The sequence below is a fragment of the Podarcis gaigeae genome (genome assembly GCF_964106915.1).
Source record: "Podarcis gaigeae genome assembly, chromosome: 14".
Taxonomy (NCBI): Eukaryota; Metazoa; Chordata; class Lepidosauria; order Squamata; family Lacertidae; genus Podarcis; species Podarcis gaigeae.
The window spans coordinates 42,248,957-42,265,862 of record NC_139690.1 but is presented as its reverse complement, the minus strand read 5'-3'; the positions used below and the strand labels follow the sequence as shown (position 1 = coordinate 42,265,862).

Genomic DNA, 16,906 nt, shown 5'->3' with positions numbered 1-16,906 from the left:
TAAGGAAAGGTTACAAACTGTAGCCCCCAAAACCATTGTTGTAATTGGGGATAAATGCAACATTTCCCCTCGCGACGTGACAACCTAATTGTACCCCTCCCATTGTTTCACAGCCTGGCTTCATTGGCAGTTTGGGGAGGTTGTTCTTGCCTTCGCATCAGTCATCTTCCCTCCTGGGGCACTGATGCAATACTGAGAAATTAGCACACCAAAATTCCATTCCATGAGAGTAAACAATTGATGATATCATGCAACCCTTCTCTGCCAGTCTAACATCATGTTTTAATGTTTTAAAGCAGAGAACACACCTGGCATACTTCTGCTTTAAAAAGGAAGTTATTTATTTGTCTTTGTATTATTATTATTATTATTATTATTATTATTATTATTACTACTACTACTACTACTACCCGTGGCCCTCCAGATATATGCTGAACTACAATTCCCCTTCATCTCTGACCACTGGTTTTGTTTGATCAGTGGCAGAGTCCCAACAATATCTAGAAAGCCACAGATCACACACAGAGAATACAATAGGTCCATGCTACATTTTGCCCCAGCAATACAGCTGGGCTGCTGAAGGCAGCCAAGGCACCATTTTATGTGCCTTTGATTTACCTTTTCCAGGATCTTGCTGAGACAACTTGAATTCCTGGCTTCAGCTGCATAAGTGCTGTCCATGGTGCTGAATCCACATCTTAGACTCCCTGCAAAGTGCTTGAGAGAATGCTCTCCGTGGTCCTGTAACTTGGACACTATTCAATGTGCTTGTCCTCCCAGGAGCTCCTGATCTCCCTTCCATGGTGGCTATTCCCATTTATCACAACAGCAAAGGTCTTGCCCATTGCCTATTATTTTATTCCTTATCATTTTACTAGGTTATTTTCTTGCAAATATATCTCATCTTTTTTACTTGGCTACATCTACCGGTATATCTTTTATATATATATATATATATATATATAACTTGGAACCTAAGGTGGGTGTATTTGTGGTTTCTGGACAGTCTGCCACTGAGCAGATCTAGGTCTGCTTTGATTCAGAAAGGTATTTGCCAAAGACGACACATGCCACGGACTGATTGTGAGACCTTTTGTGTGACAAATACGTTCTCTCCTACTGAGCAATGTCTCTCTTCCCTCCCCAACCCGCCCCTTCGCATTTCAAATATATCCACTTGTATAACTCATTAGCTGCTGTTGAAATGGAACTGTTGCAGCAATAGCAACACACACTCACAGGTGGGGAAAATGTCACACCATATCATTATCAGCCACCCACTTGAAAATGCTGTGGTGCGAAGTGCGGCCTTAACACTGAGAATGTTAAACTTCACGGAAGCCTCCTGGCCTGCCTGATTAGCTGCTGTGGATGGTCAAAAAGCCGCACAAATGGACTGATGGTTTTATAATTAAACCCTCACTCAGAGACACCCATTTCCTTGTGCAGGAGTGTGTGGTTTTTTTCTCTCTCCACAGCACAGGTAACTGTATTTCTTGAAGTGTGATTTTTGACAAATCACGGCCAGGGGAAAAAAATGTGAAGGAAAAATTGCAGCTCCTTCAAGACCAAGACAGCATTTCTATTACTCTAGAATTGATTAGTCATAGTACGCATGCAAACAGGTGTGGCTTCAAGGATCGCCATCTGCTGCTGATCATCATCATCATCATTTTATTTGTATGTAGTGGTTAAGAGCAGTAGATTCGTAATCTGGGGAACCGGGTTCGCATCTCCGCTCCTCCACATGCAGCTGCTGGGTGACCTTGGGCTAGTCACACTTCTCTGGGGTCTCTCAGCCTCACTCACCTCACAGAGTGTTTGTTGTTGGGAAGGAAGGGAAAGGAGAATGTTAGCCGCTTTGAGACTCCTCAGGGTAGTGATAAAGCGGGATATCAAATCCAAACTCCTCTTCTTCTTCTTCCACAGCTAAACAACGCTCAAGGCGGCTTACAATATGAAAATATTTACATAGTTACAAACATAGCAAAGTAGTCATAAAAATAAATACAGTGGTACCTCGGGTTAAGAACTTAATTCGTTCTGGAGGTCCGTTCTTAACCTGAAACTCTTCTTGACCTGAGGTACCACTTTAGCTAATGGGGCCTCCCACTGCCGCCACGTGATTTCTGTTCTCATCCTGAAGCAAAGTTCTTAACCCGAGGTACTATTTCTGGGTTAGCAGAGTCTGTAACCTGAAGCATCTGTAACCTGAAGCGTCTGTAACCCGAGGTACCACAGTAAAACACATCAAAAACTACATAACTGAACAATTTCCCCATAAAAATAAAGATACAAAAAAATATATCAGTAACAGCAAAAACTCTCGACAAAACTTTCCCCAAAATACCTCAGTCCCTGCTGGGCAGCAGCAGCAGCAGCAGCAGGTCTTATGAAGTCTGTCAGGCCCCATCCTGGGCCAGGTGGAGAGAGGCCGGAACGGGGCCCTCAGGCTCCCAGCAGGTCAGACAACATTGGAATCTGTCTTATATCGAGTCAGAGCATTGGTACATCTACCTCAGTAGTCTGCAGCAGGGAGTGGAGAACCACACTGGGAGCCAGTGTGGTGTAGTGGTTAAGAGCGGTAGACTCCTAATCTGGGGAACCGGGTTCGCGTCTCCGCTCCTCCACATGCAGCTGCTGGGTGACCTTGGGCTAGTCACACTTCTCTGAAGTCTCTCAGCCTCACTCACCTCACAGAGTGTTTGTTGTGGGGGAGGAAGGGAAAGGAGAATGTTAGCCGCTTTGAGACTCCTCAAAGGGAGTGAAAGGCGGGATAGCAAATCCAAACTCTTCTTCTTCTTTGGCCTTCCAGATGTTGCTAAACTCCCATGATTCCTTGCCATTGAGTCATGCTCACTGGGGTTGATGGGAGTTGTAGTTCAGCAAGCTGGAATGTGTGCAGCCTTTGAGTAATCCAGGATGCCTCAAAGCAGACTGGAGTCTCCTGGTGTTTCCCCCTTAAAGCAATAATCACACACGTGGCTTTTTAAAAGGTAAAAATAGTAGCATTTACTCACTCAGAGCTACTGTTGCTGAATATAAGCAGCTTTGTTCGGCAGGTTTAAAATGGTAATTCAGTTAGACAGACATGCTTAAGTCTAGTTTAAGATGGTGTCTGAGCAATGGAGCTCAGACATGCAATTTGTTGTCACATTTCTAGCTTGGTGATGAGGTGAAGAGGTAAGGGTAAAGAGAGGCAAAAGAGCAAATAGGAAGCGCCTAGCCAGGTGAAGAGATTATACGGTGGTACCTTGGTCCTCAAACTTAATCCGCTCTGGAAGTCTGTTCCAAAACCAAAGCGTTCCAAAACCAAGGTGCGCTTTCCCATAGAAAGTAATGCAAAATGGATTAATCCATTCCAGACTTTTAAAAACAACCCCTAAAACAGCCATTTAACATGAATTTTACTATCTAATGAGACCACTGATGCGTAAAATGAAGGCAATAAACAATATACTGCAGTCACACAATCAATCAATCAATCAATCAATCAATCCATCAGTAACTGAACTGGGTTCCACACAGTCACAAAAACAAAACAAAAAAGAGCCGCAAAAACAGAAACGCAAAATAAATACCAAAAACAGACAGACCTCAGCATAAAACTCAAAACGGAAGTGTGACACTCAAATCGGAGCATGTTCGGCTTCCAAAAAAAGTTCACAAACTGGAACACTTACTTCCGGGTTTGAAGTATTTGGGTTCCAAGTTGTTTGAGTACCAAGGCGTTTGAGAACCAAGATACTTAAGGTCAGGGCACAGTTGGAGTGTCTCTCAGAGTTCTCTCTAGCAAACTTACAGGAAAACTCTGTGAGCTCCAGCCCCTATCATATGCCTATCTAGCAAACAAGCATTGTTGGTTTGACTGTGTTGTAAATATCCCACAATTAGGTCAATTCCCCTTTGAATGTGAACTGGTTCCAGTTTCTCCCCTTTCCCTGGTCCCTGAGGATGAAATTACCAGGGATGGAGAATAGGAAGAAGAGGCCCTTTCTTTTTGTTTTATTTTGCTTCAGCTAACATTTACATTCGCCTTTTGGAGCAAAATTGAAATATCAGGATGCAGCAACATATCTGCTCGGAAAATATTGGGGTGAGATAGACTTTAAATGGCTTTTAATGAAGCATTTTGCACCAAAGGACAACTAGCCCTTCAACGAAGGCTTCCTTGAATTAAATCTTCACATTCAGATACACTTTTTTTTTTAAGGGAGAAAAACAATATTACCTGTTTAAAGGGAGTACGAAAATCCAATTAAGTTTTGAATTTTAATTTCCTTGCATGCGTGGTTTTGTTGCCCTGTGAAAAGAATGTAAATGTAAATGGCATTTCCTCTACGATATCTCCATAATCCAGAGGCTAGAATATCCTGTCATACTTATTTTGTCTGGTGATGATAAAAAACCAAACAGAGTTTTTAACTAAATTTGCTGTAAATGGGCAAATAATCAAAAATGAACATCTTTATAGTCTAATCTTTCATTAGTGTGTGTGCCTAAAATGCTGCTCAGAAAAGATTAGCTTTCACTCTTTCTACGTGTGTGTGTGTGTGTGTGTGTGTGTGTGTGTGAATGCATTTTGCCTGAATCTGCCTGCAGGGCAGAAGGAACACAGTGACACAAGCTATGGAAGTGGTTCCCACCATGATGCCTTCAAAATATTGTAGACTTCAACTTCCATAATCCCAGACCAGTTGGCACACTTGCTGAAGCTGATGGAAGTTGGAGTCCTACAATATCTAGAAGGCAACAGGACTGTTGTTTAGTCGTTTTGTCATGTCCGACTCTTCGTGACCCCATGGACCAGAGTGTGCCAGGCACTCCTGTCTTCCACTGCCTCCCACAGTTTGGTCAAACTCATGCTGGTAGCTTCGAGAACACTGTCCAACAATCTTGTCCTCTGCCATCCTCTTCTCCTTGTGCCTTCAATCTTTCCCAACATCAGGGTCTTTTCCAGGGAATCTTCTCTTCTCATTTGGTGGCCAAAGTATTGGAGCCTCAGCTTCACGATCTGTCCTTCTGGTCAGCACTCAGGGCTGATTTCCTTAAGAATGGATAGGTTTGATCTTCTTGCAGTCCCTGGGACTTTCAAGAGTCTCCTCCAAAACCATAATTCAAAAGCATCAATTCTTCGGCGATCAGCCTTCTTTATGGTCCAGCTCTCATTTCCATACATCACTACTGAGAAAACCATAGCTTTAACTATCCGGACCTTTGTTGGCAAGGTGATGTCTCTGCTTTTTAAGATGCTGTCTAGGTTTGTCATTGCTTTTCTTCCAAGAAGCAGGCGTCTTTTAATTTCGTGACTGCTATCACCATCCATGGTGATCATGGAGCCCAAGAAACAGGCAACAGGACTACAGAATTGGAATATGTATCTGCAGCCCAGGTTGTTTCCCACTCCGCCCCCAGCATCTCCAGTCCCTGCCCAAACTATCCTGCTCTGTAGCACTTTCTCCAAATCATGCTGCTGGAATTTGGTGATGTTCCTGCAAGGATGACATTCCAGAGCTTAGGACTGGGGATCTACCCCAGAGCTTTCATACCCACCCCATCCCATTCCACTCTGCAGCAGCACTTTTTTTTTTAAAAAAAGGCTTACTTTCAAAGGGCCGATTGCAGAAAGCACTGTCCTGCAGGTGCCTTCTGGGACCAGTTTCAAGCTGATCCCAAAATGCTCCCACTACAACTTTTTCACTCAGCCTGTAAGCCAGGGCTGGATTTAGGTTTGATGAGGCCCTAAGCTACTGAAGGTAATGGGGCCCTTTATATGTCCAGCTGTCCTTTGTCAACAATAAATTGTCACTGTTTTTTGTGTTGACTATAAGCTATATGGTAATTTATTTATTTATTTATATACATTTTTATTAGTTTTTACATATATTTTCCAAACAAAACATCTCATCTCATCTCATCTTATACAACATTTTGGCTAGTTCAGCCTGAGACTTCCATCAAACACGTCTAATGATTTTCAAACCTCATCTCTTAATCTTACATTTGTTACCCTATTACTTTTAATAATCCATAACTTAAAATCTATTCTCATAAATCTTTTCTGCAATATTTCATATCGTTCTCCTTACAAAAGTTCTTGTAGTCCTGCAAGCATAGTCAGTTGGTTACAATTGTCTTTCAGAGAACTCGTATATTTACTCCAATCTTTCAAGAATTTCTGGTCCCGCTGGTTTCGAATTCTCCCTGTCATCTTACCCAATTCTGCATAGTCCATCCGTTTCATCCATTTCATCTGCCATTCCTCTTTCATCGGTAGTTCTTCCTGTTTCCATTTTTGTGCCTATAATAGTCTTGCTGCAATTGTCACATATAAAAACAGTTTTTTATCTTGTCTTTTAATGTCAGTGCCTACAATACCAAGTAAAAATGCTTCTTTTTTTTTTTTTAAATAAATGTATATTTCAGCATCTTTTTCAAATGGGCTATATGGTAATTTATGGACCTAATGGGTATCTAAAGCCATTTGCACACAACAAATAGGAGCCTACACAACACAAAACACTGTTGCTGTATGTAAGTTTTATTCTATTTGTTTTTTATATTGTATTTTGGAAATGTGCATCCAGTTTTTTCCCCTTTAATTTTTTTTGGGGGGCCCAAGAGAGTGGGGCCCTAAGCTACAGCTTGTTTAGCTTATACATAAATCTGGCACTGCTGTAGGTGGTGATGTTCAAGTTTCAGCTGTTGGGGGGTGTAAGCAAACAGGGGTGAAGTATGAGATGAACCAAATGTACCAGCAGTGTTGATTATGCTCCTGATTCCTAGAATGTGACTCTTCTGTTTTTTAATCTACTGGGGTGGGGGAGGAAACCCTGCAGCTTGTATTTTCACATCATATCCCAGTTTTTATCAAGATACTGCCATTTATTAGTTTCTAATAGTTACTAACAGACTTTGGTAATATCATCGAACTTTAATTAAAATGCCTGCTGGAATAAGAAGAAATTGTCTTTGGTAAGCACTGGAAGCTCAGTAGTGGAGTGGCTGTCTGACTTAAGTTGTAAGGGAATTCCATAAAATTGGGCCCACAATACTGAAAGCACAGCTCCTGGGGGATATGAACCATCCATCCAATCCTTTAGGGGACCACTAACTCATAGAATCATAGAATTGTAGAATTGGAAGGGACCCTGAAGATCATCTAGTCCTGCAATGCAGGAATGTGCAGCTGTCCCATACGAGGATGGAACCTGCAACTTTGGCATTATCAGCACCATACTCTAACCCAGGGGTCCGTAAACAGACCCCTGTGTTGCAATATAGACAAGCTGATGAAGAATTGATCAAGACTGGCTGATCAAGCATTGAACGAAACAGATTGGTTATCCGGAAACTTTGTTCCAGAGATATTTGGTGACAGATTGTGTATATATTAAACTTTTGAATTATTCTACTGCAACTGGTGAAGAAGATTTAGAGCAGCCTTTCTCAACCTATGGGTCCCCAGATGTTGTTGAACTACAACTCCCATCACATCTAGCTAGCAAGGCCAGAGCTCAGGGATGATGGGAGTTGTAGTCCAACATCTGGGGACCCACAGGTTGAGAACTGCTGATATAGAGACTTTGGTTGTAATTTCTGATCATTTGTATTAGTCTATAAATAGTGTTTAGTGCAATTGTTATTGGCCATCGTGTTGTGTTGCATTGTGCAGCTAACCCAGGGGTCGGCAAGGTTTACCTTGCCTGGGCCAAATCGGTCTAGCGAAGATCCCTCCGTGGGCCAGATTGCACCGGATCACCTGCCTGCCCATGATTTCCGGTGTCTATGCGTGTGCAGATGCGATTCCTGGCGCCACAGAAGCGAGTCCCTGCACCACACTGCGCCACTTTAGCACAGCGTACCAGGAATCTCCAAGCAGGCAGCTCAGTTCTGGGGCAACTCGGTTCTGGTGTGGCTTGTGGGCCACTTAAACAACCTCCATGGGTAGCTTCCGGCCCATGGGCCGCACGTTGCCCACCCCTGCTCTAACCAACTGAGCTATTCATGAAGACCTCAATGATTGGGCAGGAATATAAGGGAACTAACCCATGCCCTAATGCTTAAGAGCCCTGTAAATTACTTAGAAGCAAAGCAGAAAAACTTTCTCTATCTCCATGGAAGCCGAACTCAATGGGGATTATGCCTGGTGACACATGTATAGGATTGCACCGCCAATCTCATTTTGCTTAATGACCCTTTGTCCCACACATCTCTCTTTGAAGAAGGGTGGGCGGGTGGGAATCCCACATGTGGTTGTTAAATACAGGTGACCTTCTGAGAGCTTTAATCTAAGCAAATGCACAACGCACTTTGAAGTTGACCAGCCTGACCATGCGTTCTGCAATCAGAGAGAGGTTGCAAGAGGTCAGATTTAGGCCCATCATCTTCAAAGCTGATTGTAAACCTCGCTAGATTAAAGCTCTCAAAAAGCTGTATGTCTTTAAAAAAATAATAATACTCATTTCCCCCCTTCGCGAGGTCCATGAAGAGAGGCTTAGAAAGAAAGCTGGGCAGCAACATCAAGATGTCATGCACTGAGAGGCAAAATGAGAAGAGCAGCTATAACTCTTAGCTTGTATAGCAGCTGTAATAGATAGCGTGTGAAGCAACAGGAGCAGCCCATCCTTTCTCTCCAAGCATAGAGAAACAATCCTGATGTGGGCATACAGAGCTCCTGCAAAAGTGTGAAAAAGGATTACCCCAAAAAAATATGTCTCACCAAGTCAGAAGAATATGTTTCCAATCATTGCACATTAAAGGACATCAATAGGAAATATGTGTAAATTATATATGGTGGAGGACAAGGGTAGCTTGTCCTCCTGTGGTCCCCAGCATGCTCTCAGCTCTCAGCTCTGGCTCCTAGAAGCCGTCAACATGTGACAGCAGCCACACCCTGGAAACGGCTTTGACTGGCCAGCTGTACCAGGTAAGGGTAGCTGATGGGTCTCAAACCCTCAGTGAGTTAGGGATGTCCACTCCATGTGAAGGCAGGCTCTGGTAGATTGAGCAGATGAGACCGACAGTGGGTCCAACAGTCAAGAAGGCGTTTTCTGCCTATGCTGTGTATAGGGAAGTGAGGAGCAGATGGGGCTTGTCCGCCTGGAAAGGTAGTCCATCTAGGAGGAGGAAAACTCTGGTCCTAAACCTCTGCTGCCTTATGGGACACCTTTGGGAGAAGAAAAGGTTAAGGAGTAAAGCCTACACAGATCTGGAGTGGAGTCCCTAAAGCAGTTGGCTGTTGTCTTGTACTCTTCCTTCGAGCAACTCCTTCTCTCCCCCAATTTTTTTTATTAGTTTTTACAATATTATAAACAAACAAACAAACAAACACATAAGACAAACAAACGTAAATCATAGCATTATTGAAAATTACATTTATTAACTTTGTTAAGTGACTTCCTCGCTTCCGCTTGGTTGAATTTCATTGCATGTCCTTTTAATGGTTTTCCAAATCCCAGTTCTTATAAAATTTGACTTAGACATTAACATCCTTAAATCTTCACCTTATGGAATTAAACATATTAATTCATCACTTAACATAAATAAAATCCTAAGCCAATTAAGTATCTGCAAGCTGTTTTCAGTTAATTTGACTTAACAAATTTAGCTAGATAACCATTAAATTTAATCCACTCTCCTGATACTCCTCCTCCTTCTGGTCGCGGACACTTCCGGTTAGATCAGCTAGCTCCGAAAAATCCATCATCTTCATCTGCCATTCTTCTATTGTTGGTAATTCTTGGGTTTTCCACTTTTTAGTTAACAAAATACGGGCAGCAGTTGTGGCATACAAAAATAATTTAGCATCTTTCTTGGGCAATTCCAAACCTGTTATTCCAAGAAGAAAGGCCACTGGTTTCTTTATAAATGTATATTTCAATATTTTTTTCAATTCATTATAAATCTTTCCCCAAAAGTCTTTCAGTCTTTCAGCAACTCCTGCAGCCAGGCTGCTGCCAAACATATTGCTCTGTTTCCCTTTGGAGCACGTCAATGAGATGATATCACTCTTGTTATCTGGGCAGTCTAGGACCTCCATACACACTGCCTAGGCATACACCCTAGGGAGGTCACTTCAGTGCTGTTAACAGAGTGGTTTGACTTCACCCCCCCACATGCATTCCATTGTCTCTCGAGACAGATGGATTCCAACAACATATGGGTTGCCTCCAACTAATTCCTGCTCAGGAGTAGACCCACTGAGTTCGATAAACCAGCATTAACCATGCCCATTAATTTCAAGGGGTCTGCTCCGAGTAGGACTAGCTTTGGATACAAATCTCTCTCTCTCCTCTGTGTGTGTGTTGTTGACACAGACACACTCACATTTATGGTGAGCGGAATAAATCATTATTATTATTTTAAAAAACCTCACATTGCAAAATACTCTTTTTATGTTGGATATTGCCCTGGTTCACCCACAAGGCCAAAAAAGAAAGCATTGGAATGCTCAGAAACATCCAGCTACCCACAACAGCTGTTGGTTAGAAGCCTCCATCAGCTATTGATGCTGAGAGCTGCTACTGTTTACCAGCAAGCCCTGCACCAGTGCTCAAGGAATGCCAGTACCTCCACTGCTGGTCCTCAGTGAGCCATAGGGCTTGAATGTGGAAGAGAATGCTGTGAAAAAATGTTGGTTGGGGTGTCGTCTAGGCAGCTTGCAATAAATGGATCATCTCTAATTTCACTTGTAGTTGCTGTATGGCCATTGTAAGTTGCATGATTAATCAGAGGCAGTAGAGGGAAGGGAGCTCTTAGCTTGCCTCTTGTGGGATTCCAATCTTCAAAGGAGCTGCCTGCCTATCTTTTAATGCACACCTATAGCCTAATAAGTTCCAGTCAGCGAGTGCTGGGAGAGGCATTTCAGAAAACAAAGACAAGGACTAGACATTTAATTTACCTGGGAGGGATAGTTCATCTTCCTTTCTGGAGGCATTTGGAAATGCACAAGACACAATGTCAGCTTCTCAGCTAGTTCCAAAAATCCCTTCTCTGTAGAAACATTAAACGAAAAAACAAAGGAAAAAAGCATCGCTACTTATATTTGAATCAGGCAGCAATTCAGCTGCTAATTGTCTAGTAATTGACACAACGGCTACAATGTTCATTGTGAATGTCAAACCATTAAATATTAGGGCCTTAGGCCAGGATTCAAGCCGTAATTTGCTACTAAGTTAACAGGACAACGAGGAAATGGCAACTGCCAATAGATAGCCCAGACACAAGATAATGACCGAGGTAATCAACTGGGGTGTAAACTTGGTGCAGCTCTATTGATTTCATTGCAGCTCTGCAGATTTATACCAGCAGAAGATCTCATTTTCTATCACGCCGGAAGAAAATTGTCTTAAGAACAAGACTTGTGGTTTGAACAGGGCTGGGGGCTGGGGGGGGGGGGATTTCTGCAAATCAACAAAGTGTCTTGAGCATTACAAAGTGGTACACTGGATTAAAAGATTAAGAAAATGAAATCGCAGAGGAAGGGAAATGCAGTAAGCTTTTGACAAATTGACTCTTACATGAGTAGGGTATTGATGATTCAGAAGACATGTCTGAAATGTTTGGCCTTTAAGACCTGTGGTGATTTTTAAGATACAAAGAAGGAGAAAGAGAAGGAGAAGGGGAAAGTATTTGAAGTGGAGAAAACATGTCATAGAGAGACAGGCAGATGGACAAGCTATTCTTCTGCAGAAAATTACTTTTCGTACATATGAGCCACAACTGTCCTGATAGTTAGAGGTACTCTGTGTTTTCATTTATAAAAATATATGCTACTGACCTCCAGAGTCTCAGACCCTCCAAGTGTCCCTATTTTCCAGGGACAGTCCTGGATTTACAGAAGCCATCCCGGTTTCTAATTTGAACCTGGAATGTCCCGCTTTTCTTTAAGATGTCCCTTATTTTCATAAGAGAAATGTTGGACGGTATGGAATAGGACATCCCCAGGGCTTTTCTTCAGCCAGAACTCACCCAAACTCAGCCTTGTATATGGAAGTTTTTTAATGTTTAATGCTTTGTTTTCTTTTTATATGTTGGAAGCTGCCCAGAGTGGGCATCACATGGACAAGGTATAGTTGTTGTTGTTGGAATAAGACATCCCTAGACATCACCTCGCTGACAAAGGTCCGTATAGTTAAAGCTATGGTTTTCCCAGTAGTGATGTATGGAGGTGAGAGCTGGACCATAAAGACGGCTGATAGCCAAAGAATTGATGCTTTTGAATTATGGTGCTGGGGGAGACTCTTAAGAGTCCCATGGACTGCAACAAGATCAAACCTCTCCATTCTTAAGGAAATCAGCCCTGAGTGCTAACTGGAAGGACAGATCGTGAAGCTGAGGCTCCAATACTTTGGCCACCTCATGAGAAGAGAAGACTCCCTGGAAAAGACCCTGATGTTGGGAAAGATGGAAGGCACAAGGAGAAGGGGACGACAGAGGACGAGATGGTTGGACAGTGTTCTTGAAGCTACCAGCATGAGTTTGACCAAACTGCAGGAGGCAGTGGAAGGCAGGAGTCCCTGGCATGCTCTGGTCCATGGGGTCACGAAGAGTCGGACACGACTAAACGACTAAACAACAACAACAACATTTTCATCAGAGAAAGGTTGGAGGGTATGGAGTCCGTATCACTTCACAGTACAGCTGGGAATGAATGCACTTCTATGTGATAACTCCTTGATCAAACAGGGTTTTCACCTCAAGAAGAGGTTGAGGTCAGAGCTCTTACCCCTGATATTATTGCTACCCTATAACAAAGAGGGCTTTTTGTGTATGTGAAGAAGAGTTAACCAAGAGCTGGGCAACTTGTCCTCCAAACGTGGTGCAGTCCCTGTATGGCTTTGTCATCCAGTTTGAACCAACATGAACTGTCCTCAGAAAGAAAGAGAAGCACAGCATTGTCTTTTGTTCAAGATAAATCACTGTTGAATACAGACATGCATCAGCTCTGTATGAAACCAGAGTTCTAGTTACAGGTAGGTAACCGTGTTGGTCTGCCGTAGTCGAAACAAAATTTTAAAAAATCCTTCCAGTAGCACCTTAAAGGTAAAGGTAAAGGGGCCCCTGACCATTAGGTCCAGTCGTGACCGATTCTGGAGTTGCAGTGCTCATCTCGCTTTATTGGCTGAGGGAGCCAGCGTGCAGCTTCCGGGTCATGTGGCCAGCATGACTAAGCCACTTCTGGCGAACCAGAGCAGCACACGGAAATGCTGTTTACCTTCCCGCTGGAGTGGTACCTATTTATCTACTTGCACTTTGACATGCTTTCAAACTGCTAGGTTGGTAGGAGCAGGGACCAAGCAACGGGAGCTCACCCAGTTGCGGGGATTCGAACCGCCGACCTTCTGATCAGCAAGTCCTAGGCTCTGTGGTTTAACCCACAGCACCAACTGTGTCTCTTAGCACCCTAGCACCTTAGAGACCAACTAAGTTTGTTATTGGTATGAGCTTCCGTGTGCATGCACACTTCTTCACATACTGAAGAAGAATTTTTTTTATTTTGTATGAAACCAGAGGCATGAGTTTTCTCAGCTGCCTCAGGGAAGTTTTTCTTCTTCTTTTTGCTCTTGCCTAAATGGGACTGGGATGTTGAGAAGGCAGTGGCAAAGCCACCAAAAGCTGCATGTTGCTCTTTTGGCTCAGTAATCGCCACCACCACCATAATAAAAACATGCAGATGTAGTTGTTGAAAGCAAAACCAGTGTTCCTTTTGAAGACTGGTTGATTGCCAATCCACTCTGGAAATTGTACCTCTGGAAGCGGAATACCAACCAACCAACTCTCAGCACCTAATTTTTTTTAAAAAAAATACAGATCCCAGATTTCATGTGAATGTTTTAAGTGGTAATATGGTACTTTAAATGTAGGGTGTGTATGTGGCCTTAGTTGGAAAAACTAATATATTCTAAACACACTTGGGCATTGTTATTATTTTGAGTCAAGAAATGTATCACAAATCCAAAAGAAATTAGATTCCAATCTGGGTGCTGTATGGATCAGGTTAGTTCACATTTGACTGAACAGAAATCAAATTACCCCAAGCACCCCTTCTTCCCAGCCATCTACCAATGCAGATGCTCAAAGCTAAATTTCACTAATCTCCAAATGGTGTTCTGTAGACGTTGTTATTTCTTTGGCTGAACTCCAACAATTAAAAAGCACTTAAGCAACACTGTTAAGTAGTATGGCAGCAATTGCGCAAACATATTTCGATTACAGCTCCACTAACTGGAGCCAGACAATTAAAAAAGTTTAAAACCTACCGTTAAAAAACAGAAAGCATGTCAATGAAAACTGCCATATTGTCTTTAGAAATATGGAACATTTCCAAAATTCTCATCTGAATTACCTGGTATTGTGTGTAAAGTAGGACTGATGTAGCCTACCCCAATCCTTGGTTCCCATATATAGTTTGACTACAACCCGCATCATATCCAACCAACATAGTCAATGATCACGGATGATGGGAGTTGTAGTCCAACAGCAAAAGTTGAGAAATGCTTGACAATTGAACGAATGCATTAGGAATTTTCTGTGGTTCCATTTTTCATTTCTAAATATTGAACTGAGTATTATGACCACATGCTTTAATGCAGTGCATTGGTTAGAGTGCTGGGCTAAGATTGGAGAGACCCAGGTTTGACTCTCCAGCCAGTTAAGCTCACTAGGTCATTCAATCTTGTTTAGATAAATCTGTGTGTCTACTCAGTGAGGCAAATTGTTCCGCCCATGGGTGTCAACTTGAATCGGGGGACCCATGTAAACCCCGCCCCACAAAATTGATCACAAGATACAGTGCTAACGCACAATTGGAATGGCAATGCCTACCAACTTTGGGGGGTGCCCAGCCTCCTCAAATATTTTATTGATCAGGTAAGGCAAACAGGGCACTGTCTCACCAATCTCAGTCTGCCCACAGCAGGCACTATCTCCTTGCCTTCTTACTTACAACCAGTCAAGGTACTGCCTTATCGATTTCTTCCTCCTTAGTCTCAATGTTACCACTGTAAAACTCAGTAGGGAGAAGAATGGGGGCAAAAGTAAATTGAGTTTGCTCTGCCTGTCATTGGCTCTGGCACCATCTACAGGCAACACCCCCTTTATGTGGGGACACGGGTGGCGCTGTGGTCTAAACCACTGAGCCTAGGGCTTGCCAGTCAGAAGGTTGGCGGTTTGAATCCCCGCAACATGATGAGCTCCCATTGCTTGGTCCCAGCTCCTGCCAACCTAGCAGTTCGAAAGCACACCAGTGCAAGTAGATAAATAGGTACAGCTCCAGCGGGAAGGTAAACGGTGTTTCCGTGCGCTGCTCTGGTTTTGCTTAGTCATGCTGGCCACGTGACCCGGAAAAACTGTCTGCAGATAAACGTCACCTCTTTCGGCCAGTAAAGCGAAATGAGCGCTGCAATCCCAGAGTCGTTTGCGACTGGGTTTAACTGTCAGGGGTCCTTTACCTTTACCTTTTATGTTCCAAGGCATCAGTGAAATTGTGTATATTTGAAACACCATTGGAAAAGCCTGCAAACACCCTGTTCTGCCCCAGCCCTGCCCTGTTCTTCCCCTTTTTGTGATGTTTCTGTGATGTTCTGGGGTCACTTTTGGGTTTGGCGTGATGTGCATATGCATGGCCATGTATGTATTGAATGCACATAAATAAGATGTTGCCTATACTGTTTGCTTCCTGTCCTCCTAGGACCAATAGACACCAGCCTCCAGTGATCCTACTCCAGGAGAGAGTCGGCATTTCAACATCTCCATAATGCCTGACCTTAAAGAGAAATGAATATCATCACTCATTGGTTCCCTAAAAACATTATATATATAATCTTCAAGCAGACACAAATATGAACTTTTCACCAAGTTAACAGGTTGACGTTGTGATTAGAAAGGAAGAAATCAAAAAGCAATTACATACCTAGGTATTATGCTAATACAATTATGGAAACCGCTAGCCGAAACTGTTGATAAATTAGATAAGTAAAAGAAGCTGACCTGAAAGGATATTTTAAATAATGCCATACCATCCTTGCTATCTAATATAATTGCTCTCCTGTGACCCAACCTACATTAAAAGTAAATTCCTCCTTTAAAAAATTATATGTTCGGCACATGATGATTAAAATAACAATATATTCTCTCTTCTGCTGGCAATGATGTTATGTAAAATATGGGGGGGGGTGAGAGAAGGAAGGAGAATGAATTAGCCTTTGATGCTAAAAATTTACTGTGCACTGTCATTTTAATGAATTACATTTGAGATGTGTTAAAGTTGGAAATCGTTAGCTAACCTTTTCAATAAAACATTTTCTAAAATCAACACTGAGAAAGGATGCAATTTCTGCAGAGGTAACTAGACCGATTATAATCTAGTTTATTGCACATGCCTTGTTTGACACCTGTCAAAGCATTCCAGCAATGGCCTGTGGTTATGGAGGCAAACTTGGAGAGGAAGGAGAGCAACTGGGAGAATTGCTGTTGCAGCTGAACAGCCAGGAGATCCCACCAGTGCATAACAACAACAACAGCAGCAGCAGCAACAACAACAACAACAATTTATTTATACCCCGCCCATCTGGCTAGGGCATAGACCATTTAGCATGTAACATTTCCCCTGCAGCCCCCAATTCCTGGACAACATTTTCCTTTTGTCTAACAGTAGGGCTGGCTCTACTGTTATTGGGATGCGGGTGGCGCTGTGGGTTAGGAGCCTAGGACTTGCCGATCAGAAGGTCGGTGGTTCAAATTCCCATAACGAGGTGAGCTCCTGTTGCTCGGTCCCTGCTCCTGCCAACCTAGCAGTTTTAAAGCACATCAAAGTGCAAGTAGGTAAATAGGAACCGCTCCGGCGGAAAGGTAAACGGCGTTTCCGTGCGCTGCTCTGGTTTGCCAGAAGCGGCTTAGTCAT

At 42.9% G+C, this 16,906-nt stretch overlaps 1 long non-coding RNA gene across 2 annotated transcripts in view; it reads left to right on the top strand.

Moving 5' to 3' along the window:
- The window catches only part of LOC310831384, a 29,640-nt gene extending 13,322 nt beyond the window's left edge, over positions 1-16,318 (top strand). Inside the window, exon 3 of one of the 2 annotated variants that reach the window (XR_014557833.1) lies at positions 15,695-16,318. This is a non-coding gene — a long non-coding RNA (uncharacterized lncRNA). Of the gene's footprint in view, positions 1-113; positions 281-15,694 lie in introns of those variants that run through there. The other variant, XR_014557834.1, reaches the window with a different exon arrangement.
- Positions 16,319-16,906: the final 588 nt, after the last annotated feature.